Source organism: Hemiscyllium ocellatum, chromosome 3, assembly GCF_020745735.1.
Source record: "Hemiscyllium ocellatum isolate sHemOce1 chromosome 3, sHemOce1.pat.X.cur, whole genome shotgun sequence".
NCBI classification, from domain to species: domain Eukaryota; kingdom Metazoa; phylum Chordata; class Chondrichthyes; order Orectolobiformes; family Hemiscylliidae; genus Hemiscyllium; species Hemiscyllium ocellatum.
In genome coordinates, this window is record NC_083403.1 from 755,162 (window position 1) to 761,081 (window position 5,920).

A 5,920-nucleotide genomic window follows, 5' to 3' on the forward strand; every position below is an offset into this window, starting at 1 on the left:
AACACAAATTCCCAGCTCGGCGAACAGAACCACAACAACGAGCACCCGAGCTATAAATCTTCTCCCAAACTTTGAACCTCTCCACCTCTGTCTTAAATGCAACCTCATCTCGGCCTGAAGGGGCGACCCTTCATCCTGAGGCTGTACTTCCAGGTCCTCGTCTCGCCTACTAGTGGGACCATCTTCTTCACAACCACTCTGACCAGGCCCCCCCCAGTAGCTTGTAAGGTTCAGTCAGATCCCGCCTTACCTTTCGAAACACCATCGGGTACAGACCCAGAGACCTCATGTGACAAACCCAGGGGGAAACCTTCTCTAGACTCCCTCCCAACATCAGCGCATCCCTTCCTTCGGTACACGGCACAAAACTGCTCCCAATATTCCACCTGTGGTCAGACCAGCGCCTGACGCAGCCTCGGCAGCACGTCCCTGCTCCTGTTTTCTCGCCCGCTTGAAATGAATGCCGACACTGCATTTGCCTTCCGAACCATCGGATGGACCTGCATGTTAATCTTGAAACAACCTGGAACTAGGACTCCCAAGAGCCTCTGCGCTTCAGATTTGCAAAGCCTTTCCCTCGTTCAGAAAATCGTCTACCCGATTGTTTTTTTTAGATTAGATTACTTACAGTGTGGAAACAGGCCCTTCGGCCCAACAAGTCCACACCGACCCGCCGAAGCGCAACCCACCCATACCCCTACATATACCCCTTACCTAACACTACGGGCAATTTAGCATCGCCAATTCACCTGACCCGCACATCTTTGGACTGTGGGAGGAAACCGGAGCACCCGGAGGAAACCCACGCAGACACGGGGAGAACGTGCAAACTCCACACAGTCAGTCACCTGAGTCGGGAATTGAACCCAGGTCCCTGGCGCTGTGAGGCAGCAGTGCTAACCACTGTGCCACCGTGCCGCCCAAAATTACGCACACTTGGTCACTTCTTTCCCCACTCGCCCAACATGTCCACGCTCTTCTGCAGCCTGCCCATTTCCTCAAAACTACCTGTCCCTCTAGCTATCTTTGTGCCAACTGCAAACTCAGCAAAAGTGCCCTCCGTGGCCCCCATTATCGTGGACACCCCAATAAGGTCCCTGTCACAGCCCCGTCTACAAGGTATTTGCGGAATTTCACCACAGTTATACACGTGGCCGGAGACTTTGGCACTGTCGCACCGATAACACAGGGCCCAGCGAGCCTGTGCCGATTCCTACTCCTTGTTTGGGCGTGCTACTTGTTGCCCAGACGCGGTTTCAGTCCCGCCGTTCCGCCTCCCGTTCACGTGTCTAACAAGGTGAGCCTGAAACGTTCCTAACGTGCCTGCTTCCAGCGCTTCGACTGGCAACGAGTTTCAGGCACCCACCATCCTCTATGTGAAAACCTTTCTCCGCACTTCTCCCTTCTCACTTTCCACCTCTCACCGTGAACCTGTACCCACTGACTCGCCACCCTCTCGATGCCTCTCAGTACGCTGTCGACCTCTATCGGGTCGCCCCTCAGCTTCCGTCTTTGCAGTGACAACAATCCCAAGTTTATTCAACCTCTCCTCACAACAGAAGCACTCCAGGGCAGGCAACGTCCTGGTAAACCTTCTCTGCACCCTCTCCAAAGCATCCACGTCCTTCTGGCAGTGTGCCGAACAGCACTGCGCGCGGTATCCCGAATGTAGCCTAACTGGAGTTTTGTACAGCTGTTTATACAGATCATTTATTTACACGTCACAAACAACAAAGGCCCTAGCACCGAGCCCTGCGGGATACCACTAGTTACTGATCTCCTTTCCGAAAAATGCGCTTCCACCGCTACTCTCGGTCTTCTGTGACCGAGCCGGTTTTGTATCCAGCTAGCCGGCTCACCTCAGATCCCACGAGACGCTACCTTTTGCAGCAGCCTGCCTTAAGATGTGAAACGATCCAGAAGAGATTACTGACGCAAAGGTGACTACGCTTAAATGAAAGTGCTGGGATTGGCAACCGTGACGGAACTCGCAGCCAAGGAAGGTCAACACCTCACAAAGTGGTGGCTGAGAGTTCACAAAATGGTGGCCCAGGGACAAGCACCAACGCAGACACAAAACTGCCACTGCTGTGGAAACACATGTCAGGCAGCAGCAAATTGCTGGTAGAAAGAAGCTGTGTGCAGAAACTGCAGCATTAAAAAAGAATATACTCAGTGGGTGCGCTCGGGGGTGAAAGTACCAATAACCTGCAGCGAAAGTACAGGATGCAATCCTAAATGGTACAAAAAGGGCAAGAAGACAAAAGCCCTGACGCACAAACCAATGAGGTGTTGTGGTTACAGATACTGGCGATACCTGCCGACGCCCCGGTCGCTCCCTTACTGAACGGCAAACCGGTAAGGATGGAGGTGGACACCGGTTTCGTTGATACGGCTGAGTCACGTTGCGCTGCAACCTTCAGAAACTGCGCGAGGAACACACAAAGGTGAAGTGGTGCTTTCACAGTGGGAACCTTCAGTTATACGGTGAGTCTGAAGACACAGCCTGCGTGTCATCAAAGGAAATCTTACAGCTTTATGGGCAAGAATGTGGTTGGACAGAATCAAACTCAACTGGGCCGAAGGCAATCACGTGTCAAAATTCTGAGAGTGACTGATCAAGAATTCTAAAGAGGCACGCTATTGTTTTCAATGGGGTAGACAAGCAGGACGCCGGGAGCCTTTGATAAGGTTCCACGTGGTAGGCTGTTGGAGAAAATGCAGAGGCATGGAATTGAGGGTGATTTAGCAGTTTGGCTTAGAAACTGGCTTTCTGAAAGGAGGCAGCGAGTGGTGGTTGATGGAAAATATTCAGCCTGGAGTCCGGTTACTAGTGGTGTGCCACAAGGGTCTGTTTTGGGACCACTGCTGTTTGTCATTTATAAAAATGACTTAGACGCAGGCATAACATAGGTGGATGGATTAGTAAATTCGCAGACGACGCTAAAGTCGGTGCAGTAGTGGTCAGTGTGGAAGAATGTTTACAGGTTGCAGGGGGACTTGGATAAACTGCAGAATCGGGCTGAGAGGTGGCAAATGGAGTTCAATGCAGCTAAATGTGAGGTGATGCACTTTGGGAAGAATAACAGGAAGGCAGAGTACTGGGTCGATGGAAAGATTCTTGGTAGTGTGGATGTGCAGAGGGATCTTGGAGTCCCATGTACATAGATCCCTGAAAGTTGCCACCCAGGTGGATAGTGCTGTTAAGAAGGCTGTTGGGTTTCATTCGTAGAGGAATTGAGTTCCGGAGCCGCAATATCATGCTGCAACAGTTCACCTGCTGGTGTGTGCTAGGCGGTTTCCTTTCCCTTTGCTCAACGACCTATTTGCTGAACTAGCCGGAGGTCAGCTTTTCAGTAAAATTGAGCCCGATAAACCCTACCTCCAGATGAGTGTAGATCCTGAGTTGAAATGAATGAGACACAATCTTATTGAAACATATTGGATTCTTACGTGGCTCGACAGGGTAAATGCTGAGAGGACATTTTCCCTCATGGGAGTGTCTAGAACTGAACAGAAATAAAGAGGCACCAATTTAAGAGTGAGATCAGGAGAAACGTCTTCTCTCAGAGGGTTGTGAGTCTTTGGAATTTGTTGTCACAGACAGCTGGCACACGCTGCTTGTGTGAGACTGACTTAGAATGCTGCCAGTTCTGGCTGAGGCAGCAAAGTAGTGCAAAAGAAGGCAAGGGGCTGTTGTGCCAGTCCCTGCGTACACAGCCCAGGTGCCGGATAATCTGCAGTGCTCCTACCTGCCTTATTATCTTTCCAGGCCAGTTCCGGTCAGCAAACATTGGCTTGTTTGTTCTACGTTTTCTCACGTGCTGTTGTCGAGTTAGTGCTGTCTCTTTGCTTTTCCCAGTGAGAATTAACTCTCTGAGTAACCTGCCTCTGACTCAGTCAGTCGTGATAGCACACACGATTCTGTCGCGGCTCAGTGAATCGGAAAGTGGCTGAAACTCACAGTCCTTTGCCTCGTTTTTCCGGTCAGTCACATACGTACCTATCGATTCCGCCTGCCCTTGCACTCTGATGAAAAGCATGTGCCTTAAATACGTCCCGATTATTTTTGTCCTAGCTCACAGTGTTCTCGAAATCTCTCTTGCAAGTCATCAAAATCAAAACGACTGAACCCCTAGATAGCTTCATCCCCAGCAGCATGCAGCAACGTAGCACAGTTGACCTTCTCTTGTTTTTCTGAAACGTCGCTCGCGAGTAGGAAAAGCTGGTGGGCAGCTACGGTTGCTGCAACTCCCAACTTCTGACACCATGTGGTGTGATCGGGGCCCGGCGTTGGCGGGACGGTGCAGCACGCAGCAGGGGTGAGGGGATGACATTGAGAGCAAGTGTCAAGATGCGCAAGAGACAGAGACGGCGAGAGAAGGATAGGGAGCGGCAGCTGAACAGCTACCTTAGAACAGACGAGTTTGAATCGACTCACGCCTGGCTGGATGTGAGGTGTGAGAAATGAAGCACCGAAAGCCTGCGCTATAAACATGAAGCTGTTTTTAGATTTATAGATGAGGGGTGCACCGTTCCTGGAGGTACTGCAATACCAGGTCGATGCGTGGAGTGGACGGAGCAAGCCCCTATTCCATCTCCCTGCTCCAAAAATCAATTTAATATATGGTCCCCAGATAAGGGACGTATCAGATATTAAACTGATAAGAACAGATACTACACTTGATCTTAGCCAAAAGGCCGAGAAGCGATAACTACAATACCGCGGACTGCCTCAAGTCCCATTTGTCCTCCATGTTTTCAGTCAGCTTGATTCTGTTCAAAGACTTGTAGATCACTGCTGACAGTTTCCCTGTCGCCGTAGTCCTCCCAGGATTTCTAACTAGAGCAGCAGATCCGTTTACAGCAGTTGCTTTTTTTCCCCTGTCAGTGAAGCACTGCCTCATGGTCATGTAGAGATTGTCAGTATCTCACCAATCAGGTGGGTCAGGGCTAAGCTGACGTGACTTGAGGAGGTGGTAACCAACTGCAGAACTGCACGCATTGAATGAGACATTCAGCCTGTCATGTCTGCATCAGCTCTCTGCACGAGCAACTTCCCCAGTCCCACTCGCCCTCTCTTCAGATAAGTATCCGACCCTGCGACCAAAGTCACCATTGAATCTGCCTCCAGCACCCTCTCTCTCAGGCAGTGCACTGCATATTCTAACCACTCGCTGAAGACGCTTGGGCCTAGGACACTAGCTCGATGAAATGTGACAGGTAGAGAAGAGAGCAGTAGATTCAGCCGAGCCCTCCATGTCTTTGATGTGTGTGTGTGTGTGGATGTGCCTGCAGTTAGAACATAGAACAGTACAGCACAGTACAGGCCCTTCGGCCCACCATGTTGTGCCGAGCAGTTTTCTTAATCTAAGATCAACCTAACCTACACAGCTCTCAATTTACTGCCGTCCAGCGTGTGCTCGTCCAGCAGTCGCTTAAATGTCCCTGACAGCTTGTGGGAGATTAGAAATGTAGTTTCTGCAGGTGGTGGTGGTGGTGGTTAGAGATGTTGCTTTTGCAGATGGGTGAGGGGGTGTTGTGGGGGGAGGGGAAGGGGAACATTACACAAACAGTCGCGGGATTCTTGCAGCATACTTAAGGCTAAGATTTTAACCAATATAGAGGTTTTTGTTTAAGAAATAGTTTTAAACTAAGAAATAACTTTAAAGTGTTGTGGCTGACCACAAAAGAAGCAGTAGGGACATCTCACAACAAGCTTATAGTATGATAAGGGGAACTGGCTAAAATAACAGACAGGCTGTAACAGACAAGGACAAGGACAGCAGGGTAGTCAGATCAGGAAAATTAGAGAAAAACAAGTCAGGTAAATCGGCTTATGATAGGATGGGAAAAGGGAGGCGTGATTCCGCAACTTGCAAACTGAATAAGAATGCTTACATGCTTTGTATTGGCGCGC

The 5,920-nt window shown here is 50.1% G+C and overlaps 1 non-coding gene across 1 annotated transcript; it reads right to left on the reverse strand.

The window, feature by feature from the left end:
* Positions 1 to 4,522: 4,522 nt before the first annotated feature.
* On the reverse strand, positions 4,523 to 4,713 carry LOC132809097 (U2 spliceosomal RNA). Its single transcript, XR_009642190.1, has one exon. It is a non-coding gene; the product is annotated as a U2 spliceosomal RNA (small nuclear RNA).
* Positions 4,714 to 5,920: the final 1,207 nt, after the last annotated feature.